The sequence below is a fragment of the Ixodes scapularis genome, unplaced genomic scaffold (assembly GCF_016920785.2).
Source record: "Ixodes scapularis isolate PalLabHiFi unplaced genomic scaffold, ASM1692078v2 PGA_scaffold38__2_contigs__length_395552, whole genome shotgun sequence".
Lineage (NCBI taxonomy): Eukaryota > Metazoa > Arthropoda > Arachnida > Ixodida > Ixodidae > Ixodes > Ixodes scapularis.
Window position 1 is genome coordinate 7,813 of NW_024609866.1, and position 21,510 is coordinate 29,322.

At 45.0% G+C, this 21,510-nt stretch overlaps 1 pseudogene; it reads left to right on the forward strand.

Moving 5' to 3' along the window:
• The first annotated feature begins 220 nt into the window (after positions 1-220).
• LOC120849102 lies at positions 221-2,263 on the forward strand (annotated as a pseudogene).
• Positions 2,264-21,510: the final 19,247 nt, after the last annotated feature.

Sequence of the window (21,510 nt, forward strand, 5' to 3'; positions counted from 1 at the left end):
TAAAACGATGGAGAGGATGGTCAATACGCGCCTTACATGGTACTTGGAAAATAATGGCATTCTCGCCCCAACGCAAATAGGGTTCAGAGCGGGGTTGTCCACACAGGACGCGCTTCTTCAACTTAAGGAGGCAGTCCTCGACCCGCAATCTACACAACCGAGAGCTGTCGTTGGGGTTGACATTAAAAAGGCATTTGACGGGGTCCCGCACAACACAATCATGTCCCAAACCAGAACTGCCGGCCTAAAAGGAGGACTATATAACTTCATTGCCGCGTTTTTGGAAGGTCGCTGATTTCAAGTGCAGGTAGACCAAGCCACAAGTGCCACGCGAGCCAACAAAGTAGGGGTACCGCAGGGGTCAGTTATCTCACCGACCCTCTTCAACTTGGCGATGCACACCCTCCCACACCGTCTTGATGCAGTGCCTGGACTAGGTCATACAATATATGCCGATGACATCACGCTTTGGGCAGCAGGCGGGTCCATCGGCCAGCAGGAAGACATACTCCGAAATGCCCTAAACATTATCTACAGTTTTGCAACCGAAATTGGCCTCAGCACATCCCCAGAGAAGACTGAATACTTAGTCATACACGGCGGCCGTAGTACTCCCTCCAAGAGAGCCGAGAAGAACATGTACAACCTCTCTATCGGAGACCAACCCATCACCAGGAAGTCTACCATTCGCATCCTGGGCATGTACCTGGACGAAAATTGCACAGCCAACACATGGTTCCAGAAAACGACTGGATCAGTAAAAAAGATCTACACGTCCTTCAACGAAGATCTACACGTCCTTCGCGGACACGCACCCGTGGTGTCCGCGAACGCGAGATGAGGCAATTCCTGCAGGCATTTGTCGTCTCACGGCTCCTGTATGGTCTTCCCTATCATCCAGTCAATCGGACTCAGATGCTCGCTCTAGAAAGACTTATGAACGAGGCCCGAAGACTGATTACTGGCCTTCCCAGGTACACACGCCTAGACGCGCTCAAGAGTTGCGGGGGCATTAATGATCTCAGCGAACTCGTATCCGCGCACTACAACATCCAGGAGGCACGGCTTCGCACAACACCAGCCGGCCGGTCTATCCTTGCAAAACTAGGCTACGCCGTGCACGATCTGCCCGAACTCCCACAACAGACCCCGCCGTGGGAACACATTGTCCTCACCGACGGGACTCCTCCCTCAGCGGATACAGAGCACCGGCAGGCGCCTCCCTCTCGAGAGACGGCACTTAAAGTACATTCGTTCGCTTGACGATTGCACCCACGTGATCTACGTCGATGCATCCCTGCCAGCTGATCACAAATGCGCTGTCTACGCCACGGCGTGGTACAATTGTAACACAGAAGCACAGGCACGATACCTGCACGCAACGGCTACGCCCCCGCTCAGCACCCAAGCTGAGCTTCAAACCATCACGGACTATGCGCGCGACGCACTTCTTACGGCAAAGGAAGACGCACCAGTCACGCACATCATTTATACTGACTCGCAAGCGGCACACCACATATGCTCGGACACCAAATATACCGGACCTACCTTACACGAGCTCAAGGTGGCCGTCTCATCTCTGAGAGCGTCCGGCCATCAATTCATCATACGATGGGTCCCTGCCCACTGTGGCATACCCGGTAATGAGAAAGCCCACAGACTAGCGCGCGCACACCTCCTCTCCGCGCTGGCCAAGGGACCCTCCTCTTCCTCATCTCTAGGCAACCCCTCACAGGAAATTGCCAACCCTTGGCACGACTTGCGCTCTACCAAAGCCCAGCGAGCCACCTACCTCTCCATGGCCGCTAACCCGCTATCCATCCTTAAGATTCCCTCCCAACATTTCTCTCGTAGGGAAGCCGTCATGATTCGGCAAATTCAGACAGGGACCCTACTGACACCGCATCTCTTACAGCGGTTTCGCGGGAACGACGGGGCGGGACCTTCCGCAGCCTCTGGCATCTGCAAGAACTGCAATTCTAAGGCAGACCTGGTCCATCTCATGTGGTTTTGCCCTTTGTATAATATTCCACGACAACAGGCTTTGGACCTAATCACAAACGCCCCAGTACCCGCATCCCTGAACGCCTGGGCATGTCCAGACACCACCATATCCCCCAAGCATGCTCTGGAGCTCTGGGAGGCACTACTCACCTTCATAAAAGACCCAACTGCGCCTCCAGTGGGGGACCGGCTCCTTCCGGCTGCAGCCAAGAGGATACGGCCTCCCCCTCCCTCGTCGACGAAGGCCTTGATGCCATGAAGTGTTGCCCTCCTCCTCCTCCTCTCCTCTTCTTTGGCCCCCACTTCCTAATCCCTTATCCTCCTTCTAACTGACCTCCGCAGCGCGCTCCGCGCAATATAAGATCAATAAACGTGTTTTCAATCAATCACGATTACACAAAATAAACAGGCCAAACTTTTTCAGAAAAGCCAGCTCGGCATCTAATTTGTTATTTTCGTATTCGCGGTCTGCTCACATGAGCTCAGATGCTACACATCCACTGCGCTGACACAGAACTAACCGACGCACAGATAGTGGTTCTCGGTGCAAGACAAACAATGCTATTAAATCTAGATCGTTTATCTCTCAACGCGAAAAATACTAGACACACGCCAAAAACAGGCAATAACAAAAAAAATTTTACACGGATGAGAGAAGCGAACTTGGGTTCCGCCAGTGATGGGGGCGAAGCGGCCTCTTGCGTGGTCGGTAGAGGCGAGTAAATCCGTGTGGCTTGGACGGCATTGGCGATACTCCTCGGCACCACCGTCATTCACGAGCACACATATGTTCGAAGACATGAAATGACGCCTCAGTCGGGGCATCCGACTTCTTCCAGAGCTGAACGGACTGCCGCTCGCTGTCTTCTTAAATCCCGCTTCGCTTGCACCGCCGTTCAAGTAGTCGCCAAACAACGCGCACACAGCCGTCCCTTCAAAAATCTGCCCAAGATAGCGAAACCTGTCTCGAATTCCCCGTTCCTACACTCACTCTCTCTCTTTTCTCGCACACAAAGGAAGCTCGCAGCGTGCCTGAAGCGCCCGGTCGTCTACCAAAAACGAGAGGACAAAGAACAGGACGTGGCATCGTCCCCACCCCAGCCGACCTTGGCGCGCGCGATCCCGGCAATGCCAGTTCGACAAGCTCTCGCCCAGCTTGGCGTGCCCGCTCCCAGCAAGACCAGCTTGAACCAGCTTGGGCCACATTCAAAACCAGCTCGAACCAGCATGACAAGCTTGAACCAGCTCAAGTACCAGTTGGCCCATCTGCAGTGCCAGCTCAAACCAGCTTGAACCAGCTTGACAAGCTTGAACCAGCTTCAGTACCAGCTCTAACCAGCTTGCCCAGCTGCAGTGCCAGCTTGAACCAGCTTGAACCAGCTTGATTATTACCTAGACCAGCTCGAACCAGCTCGAACCAGCCTAAAAACTAGCTAAACAAGCTTGCCCAGCTTGATATCTTTGCTGTTTTTTTCAATAGGGAAGTCAGAGTACCTGCACAAATCGCCGCGCTCCGTTTGAAAAGAATGGGCTCCAGTCGCCTGTGAGCACAGATGCTGAAGCCTTCAGGCCGCGAAATCCAACACTTTTGAAATCATGGTTCAAGGGTTGGCCTATGATAACACAAGTTTGTGTTCCATGGATTCAAAGGAATCATGACAGGCATTTAAGCGAGAGGCTCGTGCAGCTCTTGTGGTGTGCAGGTGCGTTTTCTGCCCAATCACCATAAACCGGTGATTTCCACAAGAGGTGGATTGGAGGGCATCAAAACTCTCCCTCTGGTTTTCCGACTGAAGCGGAATGGCGGATTTGTAAAAGAGATGCGCATGGCGAAGTGCAGTTTCATAAAAATTGTCCATTGGGACTTTCTTATCTTTAGGTCTCCGGAAGTTCAGGCGACAAGTCCTTGCTTTGTCGATGGCTCCTTTATCATTTCTGGACAACGAAAAAGCGGTTTCTCGTGCTCTCAGATAAAGCTTGGGATAATTGGCAAAAATGATTTTACGCACCGAAATGGCTGATGTTTTGTGACTGAGCTGTTGCTTATTCAGTGTCCCTAATGTAACCGCTCCCAACTATTTACAAGTAGCAGAGTCTAAATAAACCCGCCTTCGAAGAGGCTATTTACAAGACGGAGACACCGGACTCCTTGTTCCTACACTCCGTTTCACTTTAAGTGTGAGCGCAGCAGAACCTACAAGAGCGAGATCCGGGCTTTCAGCGTCCCTGCCATGCACGTACGTTCGTGCAATGCAAGCACTGATCAGGTCCACACACTCGCGCTTGTAGCATCGGCTGCATATAGACTTAAAGGGACCATGAAATCATCTTTCAGCTGCTACCTTCTTAGTTTTAATGCTCAACTCTAAAGCGAAATGAGAAGTAACGTGGTCGTGACGTGCATGGGCATCAGAGGCGATGACTCCAATTTTCCGCCGTGCTATTTAGGCACACCATAGAACTTGTAATTCTCAAGCGATGATAAGTGCCGCCACGGAACTCATGGGCCACGAACACGAAATCAAATATTCATCGACGGATTGATTGTTGACAGGCGCATACGTCCGAGTAATCCAGTGCTCGTGTTCAATGCGTGAGCTGGGTTCGGCTGACGAGCTTGGTCATCGCGGATGCATCACAGTCAAATTGGGGAGAGATTTCCAAGGAAAGGAAGTACGAAACAGTCAGCTATTTTGTCTAACTTTTGTGCCCAATAGCAGGCTTTATACCTTCTACGCTCGTGCGCTAGTTTTATTTTGGCTACACTTAAGGATATGCGCTTAGCAGAATGCCAATTTATCCCAGCCGAAAGTGTTTTATTTTTTTTGTCACTTTAAAGGGAAGTTGAGGTAGGTCGTGAAAAAAATACGAGTAAGAGTTGAATTCGAAACCTTTTCTAGTCCGCGAATTTGAATATCACGTTTGTTTTTCCGGTAGTTGAACGCAAGACAAAACGAAAAGCATCTAGGTGGACCCATATCGAGTTGCTCAGCTTGGGTCCATCAAAATAATGTCTCAAGTGTAGAGCGGGAAAAATAGGTTATTAAAGAGGGGCATTGAAGTACTACTAAGCTTTTATATACACAAAGTATATGTAATTAGTGTAGCCGTATTTATTTACAATTCAAAGAATGGTAATGACGGGGAAGATGATTTAACAAGAAAGGAAATGGCAATTTTTCAGTGCTTCGTTGCAGTGGAACTGAAGAGGAACTGAAAAAACAACCGCATCTCCACGTGGTGAATGATGTTGATTGGGGCGAAGCTCTGGTGGTGCTTGTCTGCGTTGACGGTGAGCCGCAGCATGCCGAGCCTTTCGTTCGTTTTCATCCATGTCACGCTGCGGTCAAATGCTCAAATGCGTATATCACCACGTTCCGTACTACACATTCTCTTTCTGACATGGATGAAAACGAACGAAAGGCTTGGCATGCTGCGGCTCACCGTCTGCGCGGACAAGCACCACCAGAGCTTCGCCCCAATCAACATCATTCACCACGTGGAGATGCGTTTTCTTTGTTTTTTTTTGCCCTACACGAGCACGGGAGCACGTACTGACGTGCTCGTGAGCACGTGAGCGCGTGAGCTCACGAGCATGAGCACGTTCACCCGACGGCGGACGGATATACCGACAAGGGGTATTCACACGAGGGAGAAATCCCGGGGATTTCTCCCCGGCACGCGCATTCCACGACGAAAACGTCAAGCTTTGCGATGTGCAAAAGCCTCGCGTTTTCATCTCGTGATGCGCGCGTGCCGGGGAGAAATCCCCGGGATTTCTCCCTCGTGTGAATACCCCTTTAGGAGCTTCACCCCTAAAACCTCCGATAATCATTCGTCATACCAGCATCTTTCGGTCAAGCGTGTGGGGAATCGGTGGCCGAGTGGGCTAGCGCACACCAGCTCGGAGCACGTGGTGCGAAAGCTCGCGCTGCAGAACCCAGGGATCTTGGGTTGAATCCCCACCCCTGCCCATTTCGATCTGGATGAGCATCGTACCGGTGTGCGGTCATGTATCACTACTGCGTGGTACACGTTACAGACCCCAGGTTAGCGGTTGTACTGCACTGGCTAAATTTACATTGCTCATCTACAGCGAGTGACTCGTCGCAACTCTGGAATGGCTGACCACCAACACACTGTATAAATATCCACACAACCCCAATTATTTTTCAAGCGTGTGTTCATCGTGTGGGCAGCGCGTGCAATTGCAATCTTGTCAGGTATATTCCCGCGCACTGACACCAGTCGTGGCGTCCTTCTTCGACCTTTTTGAAAATAGCAAGTGTGCGCGTGGATAGCTTTGATAGGCGGTGAACATGCGAGAAAGCGGAGATTCCGAAAACTTCTAATATGACGTCAAGCTCCGGGGAGAAGGGGCTTCAGTGGTACTTTGAAAATGATTTTCTGAAATTTTCGTGCACCGAGTTAAAGAACAATCTAAATAATAGAAATCAGGAGGCCAAATGAAGAGGATTAAAGGGTTGCTCTTTTTTTTAATACGGAACCGGTATATTAGCGGCGAGATGTTTTAGTGGCGCCCTCCTATGTTTACCTTTCATGACGTCATTACCTTGCGAACACTAAGTTTGATGGTGTTTGTAAGGAGCATGGGGGAAGCTTGAAATCATTACGATCTTAAAACAACACTACCAACACCGTCGAAATTGAAGTTCTTCCATTCCTCTTATTTCCGTCGATGAGAAATCCTTTGCTGACGTCATAGTCAGCATTCGGCCAATCGGGGAAGGCCGACCGCAGCGACGGTTTCGATCGCGCACGTCGCCAATAGCTACAAGCCATACACGACGCGATCAAAGCTGTCATCAGTCTGCCCGACATCAAGAAAGTCCATAAACACTGACTCGCTAAACGCAATTTAGCATCAGACAAAAGTTACTCAGACGCTACACATATGTCAGTAGATACACACACTACACAAAATTTCAACCATCAACATAAAAGTTCCCTGGGTACAGGGCTATAGCCACGACCACTCTAACCTCTTTGGCTGACCACCATGCCCACTAATCACAACCCTCATTTGACCTACCACCCTATTGCCTCCCTTCAAATCACCGGTCCGACCTCATAGCCCAGAAATCCCTCCTCCCACGGGCCACACGCGCTTTATTACTTTAGTGTGTCTGCATTCTTCCCCGTACCCTTACCCCGATGGAGGTAGTTTCTCACTGGAGGATTTGGGCTGGGGCGGCTCTAACACCTTCCGTCACCTGGCCCTGGGAACACCCACCTGCCGACCCGGGTACCGCAGTCCAGCGGAGTGTACGAGGCGATTTTAACATCTCCGCTTTGACCCTCAGGCTAACATCGCCGGTCGTCTGCAACTGCACTACCATCGCAGCTGCAACGTCACCACGCAAGGACCGCTGACGGGCTGCGGATGTCGAAGATGCGGAGCAACGCCCACCGACGCCGCGGCATATAAGCGACAGACAAGCGTGGAAGCAGCGCAGTCCAGCGGAGTGTACGAGGCGATTTTAACATCTCCGCTTTGACCCTCAGGCTAACATCGCCGGTCGTCTGCAACTGCTCTACCATCGCAGCTGCAACGTCACCACGCAAGGACCGCTGACGGGCTAGGGATGTCGAAGATGCGGAGCAACGCCCACCGACGCCGCGGCCTATAAGCGACAGACAAGCGTGGAAGCAGCGCAGTCCAGCGGAGTGTACGAGGCGATTTTAACATCTCCGCTTTGACCCTCAGGTGGGTGCAGGTCTTAGTTTGACCTTTGACTGCATTCATCACTCCGCTGGTCTGCCTGCTGTTGTACATTGCTGTGGTATATTGCAAATCATGTCTTCGCCAGAAGAGAGCATTGATTGCATCGCTTGTTTGAAACAATTAACACCTGACAGCCAAAAGCTAAAATGTGCAGAATGCAACCTTTTCTATCATGTTGGAAAATGTGCGGGAGTTAGCAAAACTAAATTCAAAGCTATGACTCCCTCTGATGTGTTGTCTTGGAGGTGTACAACATGTACTGTACACTCCCAGCGGCAATCACTGCCAACTGATAGTCAGACAGGAGCACTAGCCCCCGAAACTGAAGAAGGCACTCAGTCTCAGAAAAACCTGATGACGCAGCTCTTAAAAACTAACCAAACACTAATGGAGGTCTTGAGTAGAATCGAGACCATTGAAAAAAAACTAAATTTGCAGTCAACAAAGCATGACACAGTTATTCAGAAACTGGATAAGCAGGAAAAGACCATCGAAGCGATCGAGAAAACAACTCACATGCTGTCGAAGCAGTACGACGACTTGATAAAAAAAGTTGACTCACTCTCACATGTCACAAACGAGCTGAAAAAAAAGACAAAAGAACTAGAAAAACTAGGTACAGAAAGGGAGGCGCGAATTAAAGAGCTTGAATGGGCGGTTGAAAACGCTGAGCAATATTCGCGGCGGAAGAACATAGAAATTCACGGTATCGTCCAGAATAATCAAGAAGACCTGGCAGCGGTTCTCGGTAATCTAGCAGCAAGGCTGGACCTTCCTGTGCCTCAACCGGATAAGATTGAGTCTGTGCATAGATTGAAAGCGAGGGAAGGAAAAATCCCGCCAATCATCGTGCGGTTCAGGGACAGGTCGGAGAGAGATAGATGGGTCAATAAGCGTTCCGCATTAAAATCTAAACGCATTTTTATCAACGAGAACCTAACGAAGCTCCAGCGATGGTTGTTTTGGAACGCGAAAGAATGTGCAAAGGAAAAAGGCTATAAATATGTCTGGATGAGTAATGGAAAAGTTCTAGTAAGGCGGAAAGACGGGGCGGCTGTGATACGTATCGAGGATGAGAGTGACTTGAACCACATCCGCTGATATGACCTCGTGCAACTCATTTACAGATTGGGACAGGTACACCAAACATTTACTAGTTGAGGACGGAATAGAAGGCAGCCGGCAGATTCTCCATCTCATTCAAATCAATGTTAGAAGCCTTAAAAAACACTGGGGCGAACTAAATGTATACCTGCGGGATACACTCATAGATATAGATGTACTAATACTAACCGAAATAAATATCGAGGCGACAGAGCCTTTACCTTTTAATTTTGATGAATTTCACGCATTTTCAGCACTCCGCCAAGGCAGAAAAGGAGGAGGAATTCTCGTATACGTAAAAAATACCTGGCTAACTGATCGTATTGAGCTGCCCATGAAACACGCAGAAGTTCTTGTGATTACTATTCATAAAGCAGAACTGTCATTTACAATTTGTTCTGTGTATAGACCGCCCAGCAATAATTTAGAGTTGTTCTATGAAGAATTCTCGAAATTACTAAATAGGTTTAATAACAATGATCAACTCGTATTAGCAGGTAACTCTAATATAGATACCATGTGCCATAAGAAAACGGGAGTTACGGAATATCTCGACATATTGTCTAACTACGGTTTATATAATTTAATTAACGATTACACAAGGGAAGAGTACCTAGGGCATACAATTACCAGATCGTGCATTGATCATGTGATAGTAAGGTTGAGTAATTTAAAATTTCTAGGGGGAACTATTAAACAAAAGGTAGCAGATCATTATTTTGTTGCGCTTAGTATAATAAACGAAGAGCATACGACCGTGAGAGGGAAACATGAACGTAAACAAATCATTGACAATAAGAAAGTAGATGACATTATTCAAAGATATAACTGGAATGCTTTGCTTCATCTGGATCACATCAACCTCTATGATGCGTTAGTTGAAACATTTAAAAATATATACAAACAGTCTACTAGAACAATAAAGCTAAAGCCGAGAAAACCTGGAAATAATTGGATCGATAAAGAAATACTAGAAATGAGTGTTGAAAAAAACAAATTATGGAATAGGTGTAAGCAAAATCCGCATGACATAAAATTAAAAGAAGAATTCAGACGAGTACGAAACAACCTCACTGCGAAAATTAGACTTGCTAAAAAGAGATTTCATATGACGCAACTCCAGCAGTGCGGGAAGAACTTAAGAGAAACATGGAATATCGTAAATCAAATAATTGGCAGACCCCCTAAAGATAATATAGATGCATGTATACAAAAAACTTTCGGTGCAACTGACTTAGATAAGCTTAGCAATGAGTTTAATAACACCTTCATCACAAAGATACAAGACTTGCGTAACCAAGTAAACAGCATGGTAGGAACAGCTAAGCTATTAGGGAATTCAACTGTTTCGGCGTACTTGCCCCAAATGACAGAATCAGATCTAGAATACATAGTTAACAATATGTCTATAACAAAGCCAGCGGGATTTGATGAAATAAGATTTAGAGATATAAAACATAACATAGACTGCTTAAAACGCGTTCTGCTTGCTATAATAAATGGTATGTTGTCTACAGGAAATATACCCAGTAAGTTAAAAGTTTCAATAGTACGGCCAATTTATAAGAAAGGAAACAAGAAAGATATTGCTAATTACAGGCCCATCGCGTTGTTGCCGGCAATTTCTCAGATAATGGAAAAAATTGTTTTACAAGTCATGACTTCGTTTTGTGACAAATTCTCACTAATAAGCAACTGCCAGTATGGATTCCGGCAACAAAGAGGCACGATACTTCTACTGGAGGAGATAACAGACTTAATTAATGAACAAATTGATAATAACAAAATAGTACTTACACTGTTTTTAGACCTGACAAAGGCCTTTGATACAATAGATCACTCACTTTTAATTGAGAAACTAGATAAAATTGGTTTCAGAGGGCATTTCCGTACATTTTTTAAAGGTTACTTCACTGAAAGAACCCAACGAAATTCGAATAGGAAATAGCACAAGTTCTACTGCGCACCTGAACTCTGGGGTGCCTCAGGGTTCGGTTTTGGGTCCCATGCTGTTTAACATATATGTAAACGATCTATCTTTGCTTCCTTTGAAATCAAAAATGTATCAATACGCTGATGACACAGCCTTGGTTATTACACACGAAGATTATAATACTGCCGTTTCAATTTTACAGGATGACATCAAACAAATTATGAGTTGGTTTTCAAAAAATTATATTTTTGTGAACAATGATAAATCAAACCTCGTGTGCTTTCGAACTCACCAGAAACGAATTAACCTTAATCAACCCATCTTTTTGGATTCATCGGAATGTAGACAATGTTCTTGCTTACCACTACTTTACGCCAGTGAAACTAGGTACCTTGGTATACACTTTGATGAGTATTTATCTTGGAATCATCATATTGACTACCTACTCAAACACCTGCGAATAATTTCTTCATACCTCTATAAACTCCGAAGTTCTGCAAGCATTAATCTAAGGCGATTGATTTATCAGATGTTAGGTGAGTCAAAACTAAGATATGGTATCCACATATATGCACTTTCATCCAAATACAAACTACAGAAAATAAATAACCTAATGAAAAAAATGATACAAAACATGACGTATGGTACACACTTAGAAAGTCTTTCGTTTCAAGAACAGCTGTCAGAACTCCAATTGCTAACAGTGAATGACCTGCATAAATTCATGGTCCTCACAAAATATTATTTCGCACGCGATTTCAAAATACCATCCGCTAATGAAAAACAACTAAGGCACACAGAGAGATTCACATACCAAGAATATACACTAATTATGGGAAAAGGTTGAGGGAGTATTATGTACCAACATATTTTAATAATCTTCCCGATGGTTTACTTAATTTGCAATCCTTAGCACAGGTGAAAAAAGAAATGCGTAAATGGTGCAGTACGCCAGGAGAAGAATAGAGAGCTCCCAGACCCATGCCTTTTTTCTTTTTTTTTTCACGTCTCTAAAGTATTTTAGCATTCCTTTTGCACGCCTGCATTCACTGTTGTTCCATTCGCGACTGTTTGCATTGCCATGATTTTAAAAGCTAGAGTTTATTATTCTGTGTCATTTTTGGTATTACAAAGTCTATGTAAATCATTACTAATATTGTATAAAAATAGGTAATTTCGTTTCATGCTTACTGGCCTAAAAGTTTGTGCTTGTATACTGTTAAGGCGATGAACCATTTGTTTTCTTTCACTTATGTTGAGTTCCGCATAAAAAGGACTCCAATCAGTGTATCAATTTAGTTTACATCCGATTTGTTAAATTCATCCCACGCTGGACTGTAAGTACTCACGCACAAGCACGCAAGTGCTTTTGTGAGACTAAGTATATTGTATGTATGCTTTCTTTGTGAATAAACTCATTATTATTATTATTATTATTAAGTGTCCGGCCCTTGCGGCTACAATGGGCGCTTGTCACCTGCTGTGGCTCTGCTCCAGGGCCAAGAACACCCGTCATTAGATACTCAGCGAGACCGGACTAAGGGGTCACCCGCGCGTTAACTACAACCGATAGGTGAATGACGACAGATACTACAAGTCGCTCCTGCAGTTTCGTCACGACGCTGGACTGCACTCCTTTCCTTGGAACCTCCCCATAATACACTGTGCGGCACATCGTAAGAATTTAAAAAAAAAGAGGCTACCTGTCCGCGGCTCCGGCTGCAGGCAAGGCGAACGTCTGCGCGCCCTGGCGTAGCTTTTAAAAAAATAAACTTCCAACAACGAATACCCATTTGTAAGGTTTATTACCAATCCGTAATAATTCATTTAGAATATTCTAAAGCTGGACTCTAAGATTGCCACATCGCTATTTTTGTTTTTTGCATCAAAATGGCATGCGTGTGCTTAGAAATGATCGGTTACGAGAAAAAGTGTGCTTCTATGTATTTTATTTTATTTGTTTCTGTGATGATTTGTTTTCGTGTGTACAGAATAGACGTTTATTTGTATTCAGGTTGTTTGCTTATCAAATCCAGAATGAGAGAGATCGCGAAACATTGTGCCCCCTTTGGGCACTACTTAAAAAAATGAAAATCTAAATAAAAAAAAATTCTCTTAAAAAAAAAAAAGAAAAAGTAAAGAACAATAAATGCTTTTACTTTCTATGACAGGATCGCATTACAGGACTCCGCGAGTAAAACGAGTCCCTACGAATGGTAGAGTTTGAGTCAAAGAAATTCGTGCAACATGTTCGCCGGCTATTTTTTTTTGTGGTTTCTTTTCCGACACACTTGCTCAACAGATGGAGTTGTTCTGGAAGGTAAGGTCCTCAATCTCCCACTTTATGTACGAAGACACTTCATATGTGCGCCAAAATCCAGCAGCGTATTTCCAATCCCACGTTTTGAGGCATATCTTCTCGCTGTCCTCAAACTCCAGCCCAAATAGCGCCACACCGAAGAGAAGGCCAGGATATGTCTTTATGCTTTCACACATCTGAAAGTAAACAAGTACCCCTTCACCGAAACAGCTTACATGCATACCTTCTCTGGGTTGTTAAGAAAATGCAAAATCTTTAAACCCCCCCATACTTTTTCTTCATATTAAGTTTCCTTTTTCATAGCTGCCATCTTGAAAGGCTACAAATCAAAATTTGCTTTATAAAAACGAAAGCAAACATTAATGATCAGATCGCTGAAGTGGTTCCTCTGTCCTGTGTGTTTCTAAATCCGAGGTCACGCTGCTTATGCATCGTACAAACGACAACCCACATACAGATTCGAACGTGCTTCGAATGCTGCATGGTAATGAGTTCAAGAAGAAAACTTGGCACGCGGCACTCGAACCACGCATATTGCGTTGACTCGTATTTTCAGACCGTATTTTTTTATGATGTATGAGCAGTGCGACCTCAGAATAAGGCAAGCTAGGGTGCCTCAATGTTCTTCTGTAAAGGGTGATGCCACCCTTTGTAGTACCCGATGCCGACAGCACGCGCTCACGGGTAAAATACAAAGAAATCGACGAAAACAAAATGTCGCCATAGCACAGTCAGCGCCACAAACGCGTGCAGAGACACGCTCTTTCACGCGCTTCTGAACAAAAAATAAAAATAAAAGTGTGGGACAAAATGGCCAGATGTCTCCACCCTAAGCAAAGCGCACATGAAGGCACCCTAAGGCAAGCTATTGTACAAAGATTTCTACACATAAAGGTGATTTCATTTGAATTCAAAGAAACTTGCCCCCCCCGACGGGCGTATTTTTTAGAATATATATAACATAGCTCAAAGCATAGACTAAACGAAACTTTGCTTAAAACACGTTTGACTGAAGAGTTATCCATTTATAAATATATACATAAATTATGAGACAGAACACGTTTATACCCTCCTCGAAGACCACGTATGATGGTGTGAAGTGCCCGTGTTGTATATTCAATAACGTGGCTGCTGATTCTCGCAGATGATGATGATCTCGTGTCTCTAAAAGCTCATAAACAAAGAATAATACCTGTACACGGGACGAGACAGAACAGTGGAAGTATTTCTGGAGCACAAACGAGCACGTACCACGTGACACCAAGCGTCGTACCGCGTTCCACGCGGCGGCGTGTGTTTCCTAAACACATCCAATTGGATACATTGCGTTTCTTGTGCATTAATAAGACGGATAGGAAACGCCAGAAAGTCAAGGTGGAGTGGTGTCGAGGTTAGCACAGCCGACCGGACAGTGGGGGGCCCAGAGTTCAAATTCGGGCTCCGCCGTTATTTTGGCTTTCGGCGGATTCCTGAAAGCTTTAATTCTTTGATTCATTGGATTAAGTCGTTCTCTAGCTCTGAGGTGCCGTCAAGGATCCTTAAGCAATACAAGTTGATGGTAAGTGTTATGTCGATGTAGGTAGAAGGAAAACAGTTCATTTAAAATGTCTGGTGGCAGCTGGACATAAACTGCTCGGTGTAGAGTTGGATAGACTTTAAGCCAGCCTATCTCCGATGGTCTTATTGAGGTAGGCTCAATTGAGGCGGTCTAAAGGGGGGTGATTTCAGATAAGATCGACCAAAGGATGGCTAGTCGACATTTTCAAATCAACTGATGTTTTTATATGTTATTGTCTAGTGTCTGGTATGAACGAATCCAAACTTAGTTTTGACTAGAAAAAATACTTGGGGACAGGAAAAATCGTAAGGCATGAGGTGTGGACAGTTGCATTAACGCGCACGGATGGAGGGGGCCCGTTTGAGAGTGAATAACTAAAGCGATAACATTAGGAGAACTCTAATACGTTTTAGGCGCAAACTATGGGTATAGCTTGCTTGTAATATAAAGTAATCATATTTATTTAAAATTTATTTATTTTTCTAAAAATTGACAAACATGCCTGCTCGAACGACAAATGGCAAACTTTGGAGGTCTGTATCTCATGAAATAATTTAATCATTATGATATCATTTGCAGATATTATTCTACTAATATATAGACAATATTAAAAAAAAACTAAGGTATCTGTGTGATACAATAGTTAGGATATATTTAGTCAAACATGGAAACAAAATCAAACAAAGAAAAATTCCGATGCGAATAAAAAAAAAAACACCACCCTCTATTTTTTTTTAAATTTAGGTAACCTGTTATACTCTATTTCGGCATTCATTTCCATTAAAAACATGTTGCATCATTTTATTGAAAAAGAAGATAGAACTCCCCAAAGTAGGGTCCTTTTCAAAGCCTACACTTAGCAGTGTTTTATACAAGAACTGACTCTGAGTTCCAGTTTCATGAAACCAACACACATCTTTTATATATTTTTATTCAGATGAGGCCAATGATAACTAAAGAAATCGTTCACACACTTAAATTAAGGAGAAACTACTGTGTACAAAGAGGTATCATATTACGGACTAGTGATCCGAGAAAAGATCATGCAGCCATCGGCCACTAGGAACTTTGTTTACTTTATTCTCCTGCGACACTATACGCTATTCCCTCTTCTGCTCTACCTTCATCTCTCTCTCTCTCTCTCTCATATATATGCCTGATATATATCCAGAACAAAAACATGTTCAAGCATTCCCTTTCTGCGTGGTAGTGTTCTGTGGCTAGCAAAAATAATTTCCTCGCTAAGCTCACGATTATGGCAAAATAGTTGCCGGAAACCGCAGACGACACTCGTCGCTAGTTCTGGCAAAACGGCCGATACAATCTTTTTTTCGCATTTCCCCGCTCGCTGTCCAGGACAAGGGGGTTCGCTTCAACCAGCAAAACATGGCCGCCGACGCCTGTTTACTGAGCAGTCATGCCTGTCGCTATCTCACTCGCTGGCGTCACGGGCGATAATATCAGGCACAAAGGGGCACACCAACCGGCAGCATTATCCCCAAATACTCGAGCCTCGCGTAAATACATAGAGTGTAAACGTTGTCGCCATGTTATCGTAGTAAACCCCCCCCCCTCCCCCAACGGGGGACTGCAGTACGCGACGGCGTACTAACACAACGGCGACGATATCGACATCGCGGGCTCCGAATTTTCCCATAGTTCTACTCCACGGGCATTTCTCGAAACGCTTGATATTGTGTACGCCCGCCTGGAAGGATTTCAGGCGCGTAGTTAAGATAAGGCGGTTCTCCGCGGCAAAAGAAGGCAATTTCACAAAAGCTTAAAAGCGGCGGCGACGCGTGTGCGGTGAACGCTTGTAGTTTTGGTGTAGACAGGGTGTGTGTGTTTTCGTTGTTGACACCAGCCGGCGATAAGGCACTGCAGGCGGTAGCTCAGTACAGCAAGGGCTAATCCGAGTGACCATCAACGTAACCCCACCGCCAACCCCTCGCGAACCGGTCGCCGACATGGCTCAGGCTGTGTCATGAACCACGTGGTAGAAGCTCGGGTGCTTTCATATCAGCGCGTGGAGGGACGACAGTGCGATTCCGGAAAGTCTTTTTCGAAGGCCACTGACCACAATTGTTTGCCTGGAGACTTTCCCTCTTTCTTCCTTTGACGTGGATCAAGCTTTGCCGACAGCCTCAGTTGTGACCTCTCTTTTCAAATGTACGTTTGCAGTGAGTGAGCTCCTCAGCCTCGGACTTGTCACTTGTGCACCCAGTAGTTCTTTCACTTGGCAATTATATGCCATCAGTTGAGGTTTAATTTCTATTATTTATGTATACATTATGAAGACGTCCTGGAGCTCCGAACGAGTGTTTTGTGCAGATTGCTTTTGCAAACACAAAAAGACTATACCAAAGCAGCGGAATTTTCGAAGTGTTGGCGAGTTGGACCTAAACTCGTTGAAGCAAATTCTTCCGCCTGACTGTTCCACCAAAGTGAGTGCGACGGACTACCTGTGCTACCATTGCTTCATGCACATCACTAAGGCGATCTCGATGCGAAGCTCAGAGCAGTGCCCTGACATATTTGTGCCAGCTGAAGAAGCAATTGAAGATCTAAATCGCAGCATACTACCTACAGATGTGTCGCCGCTGAGACAACCAAGCGTCGTAAGAAGTCGGGACAGGCCTGCCTATGTCAAGAGAAAGCAGACAGAACTGGAGCAGGTTGCTGTCAAGAATATACGCTCAAGGCTACGTATTGCGTACGACAGGGACGCACCATCGGGGTCGTCCGAACCAACATGCTCCACATGCAATGAGTGGGTGGACAACTTTCGGCAGGCCTTTGAAACCGCCACCTCTCTCCGGGAACGTTGTCCACTGCTTACACTCCTGCCGTCAACACTGACGAAGAATGAGGTTCAAAAGATGATTCCACAGGCCTCAATGTACCTCATCAGTAAATGCCGAAAACTCAAGGAAAAGCATGGCGTGTGGTATGAGCCGGATCCTTACACGAGGTGCAAGGTGAGCCCTGAGAACCTGTCTGCTGCCCTAGAGTACTTCACGAAAGACGAGCTACAATGTTCGCGACAAAGTCCCAACCAGAAGGACGTCATCTCTGTCATGCTCAACGGAGAGAAAACGTTCGTGCCAAAGCGCTTCATGACACGCTCAATACGAGAGGCCTTCCGTATATACAAAGACAAGCATCCCGATTCCGGCGTTGGGCTAACGAAATTTTATTCGTTGCGCCCTAGATGGGTCCAATGTATTCCAGACCAGGAAGTGTGCGTTTGTGTGCGCTGCGCAATTATTATCTTTGTATTGCCGCTCTAGTTACAGGCTCAACATTCAACACAGGTGAAATGAACTCGGCATTTCTGTGCGACCCAGCAACAGAACTGTGCCTTCAAGGAGACTGTGATCACTGCCCAAAAGGCCAGTTTCTTACACTCCAGGAACTTCATATCCCGGAGGATGAAGAGATTGTGCTTGCAACATGGGAGTCCGGCGACCTTGTGAAAAAAACTTTGGAACCTGAGACTTTCCTAAAAGTCATCCAAGTGACGGTTGGAAGTTGGGTACTTCACAACCATATCCGGCCAACGCAAGGTAAAGCGATCTACGATGAAAAACCGTGGATGCAACGCGGGAGCATAGTCTTTCATTTGACTTTGCTGAAAACTGGACCATCGTGCTTCCTGACGAAGTGCAAGCATATCACTGTAAAAAAAAAACAAGTTTCGATATTTACATGTGTAGTGACGACAAGAAAATCTACAAACAGCTTTGCCATCATCAGTGAGGACCTCTGTCACGACGCCGCTCACGCTTGCTTGGCTCTAGAAAAAGTGAAGGAGTGGGTTGAAGACAACGTTGCGGTATACTCGTACGTGACGTACGTAACTGACGGCGCCACCAGTCATTTCAAGAATGGCTACCAGCTTCACCAATTTGCAAAGGACGATTGCACACAAGCTCAGTGGTTATTTTCTGCATCTGGACATGGGAAAAATGCATGTGACGGAGTTGGCGGACTCGTGAAGCACCAGGCCACGCTGAACAACCTGAGAGAACGTTCAGTAAGCGCAATTCAGACGGCCAGGACAATGGTGAGCGCTCTATCAAAGAAACTGAAAGGCGTGCATCTTGTATATCTCGACGAAAATGAGGTTGTTCGGTATCGTGAACAAAAAAAAGAAGAGTGGCTGACGGTGCGCGCCTTCCCTGGCATTCAGTCTTGGCACGCGTGGCGGCTCAGCAAGTCATCAACAGGGGGGACCTGTGACGTATATGTAGCAGGGACAGTCGGATCTGCTTGGAAGCAACTTTATTAAATGGGTACAGCGAGGAAAACCTTAGCGTAAAGTGCCGAATTTGATTTCCCAAGGACTGCTCATTTTGAATGCTGGGACATCTTATTTATCACATTTTTCTTCACGGGGTATTTAACCTACTGTTTTTGTTGGTGGTTACTAATAATTTTTATCTGATCACTATGAAAAAATTCCCAAAATGTTATCCTCGAGCAGGATAAAATATATCGGCTTGCCACGATTCATTCATACACCGAGAGCATCGAAGCTGCTCCAGTTAGGCACTATGGCATCCGTCACCTGAAATTGTTTGTAATCGTAAATACACAGCCAACCTAAATATCTTACTATTATATCTTTGTTTTTGTGTGTGGAAGTAAAGTTATTTATTTTACTCTAGATGTAAAATATACCGGAAGGTACAACTTCACACTGCATCATCTTTTCTCAAATCATTAGTCTCTAATATGATACTACTTTGTACGCTTATGTAAAATGCTGTATATAGTTTCTCCTCCCTTTTACTGTGTGACCGATCGCTCTTTTTATCAATGACCTCATCTGAATAAATGTATATAAAAGATTTGTGCAAGTTTCATGAAACTGGAACTCAGAGTCACTTCTTGTATAGGACACTGCTAAGTGTAGGCTTTGAAAAAGGACCCTACTTTGGGGAGTTGTTTCTTCTTTCACAGTGCAATGATGCAAGATGTTTTTAATAGAAATGAATGCCGAAATAGAGTATAACAGGGTACCCAAATTTAAAAAAAATCGAAGGTGGTGTTTTTTTTTTTTTATTCGCATTGGAATTTTTCTTTGTTTGATTTTTTTCCCATGTTTGCCTAAATATATTGTAACTATTGTGTCACTCAGATACCTTATTTATTTTTTCAATAATAGCCATATATCAGTAAAATAATGTCTGCAAGTTATGTAATAATGATTAAATTATTTCATGAGATACAGATTTCCAAAGTTTGCCATTTGTCGTTCGAGCAGGCATGTTTGGCAATTTTTAGAAAACTAAATAAATTTTTAATAAATATTATTACTTTATATTACAAGCAAGTTGTACCCATAGTTTGTTTGTAAAAAATTTAAAATTCTCCTAATTTTATTGTTTTAATTATTCACTTTCAAACTTGCCCCCTCCATCAGTGCGCGTTATTGCAACTGTCCACCTCTCCCTGCCTTACGATTTTTCTTGTCTCCAAATTTTTTTTCTGGTCAAAACTAAGTGTGGATTCGTTTATACCAGACACTAGACAATGTCATATAAAAACATCAGTTGATTTAGAAATGTCGACCAGCCACCCTTTGGTCGGTCTTATCTGAAATCACCCAGATGACTTTCTGCTTGATTTTGATGTCCGGATAGACTGCTTTTGGCTTTCGTGAACTATCTTGAATCGGCCATCATAGGAATGTTGATGGGGTCTTTCGAAGAGCATCTTTACGCACAAAGGCGCGGGGAAAGTGTATGAGGTCGGAACTGAGAAATGCGGGGGTTGGCATTACGCTGTCGTAATAAATGGTTTAACGGTTATCGCTGCTGCACAAAGTCGGTGAGAGCAGCCAGGGGGTAAGGCAATGATGCCTGTAAAGAAGGACCAAACAAATTGAAAGACGTTTACTAATATTTGTAATGCAAAATCAGAGCGCAGCTCTTGACTTGTTTTTATTTCGGGATTTACAGTGCTAAAGAATTTGGGAAAAACATGTTTGTGCAACTATTGACCTCGTGCTCCTGCGTATGTAATATACATTATACATACAATGTGTTTCAGAGAACGCAGGCCAAATCGCTTCTGCGAAAAATAAGCATCGCACAGGAAATGGTTGATGCCGTGTTGATGTCTCCCCAAGAGCCCATTTAGAAAAAATAACATTTCCATAAAATAGGTCTTAATTTTTTTTTTAGAAAGCAAATTTTTCTTTTTTTTCTTTTAAGGCCATATTTTAAATTAGAAACTCGTTGGCCATCGTCAATAACCCATATATTTAGACAAGTATAAAGCATGCCGAGCATTTTCCCATCTTTTAAAAACCCTTCAATTCTGACGCCTACTGTGGTTTCGGATTCTTATCCAGGCGCCTCTTGGTGGCAGCTGTCCTGCCCTCCGGCGGCCGAAGCACAGAACCAAAGCCAGACAATTCGTAATACTTCTTTTCAGCTCAGGTCCGAGCGCGGCCGATGTTATCAGCCGAAGGGCCAATGAAACAGCTAAGGGGCCGCAACGTCATGGCGTGCTCTCTGTAGTTGATAGGAATAGCCGGTATTCACCGTCTCTCTGTGGGGGCTCCTCAGCCGTCTTGTCCTATCAAGCGCAGAGAGCACGCCATAACGTCGTTGCCCTTTTTGCGCTGTTTGATTGGCCCTTCAGGTCATAACATCGGCCGCGTTCGGACCTAAGGTCAAACGAAGTATAGTCACGCCCGCCCACCCGCCCGCCTCCCTTCCCTCTCTCGTAGAAAACGAAGAGAGTAGCGCGCGCGTGGTTAGGCGATAAGGAACGCCAACGCCTCGCTGTTCGAAAGAGCATGACATTCAAAGATTGAGCTTTGACTTTTGGGC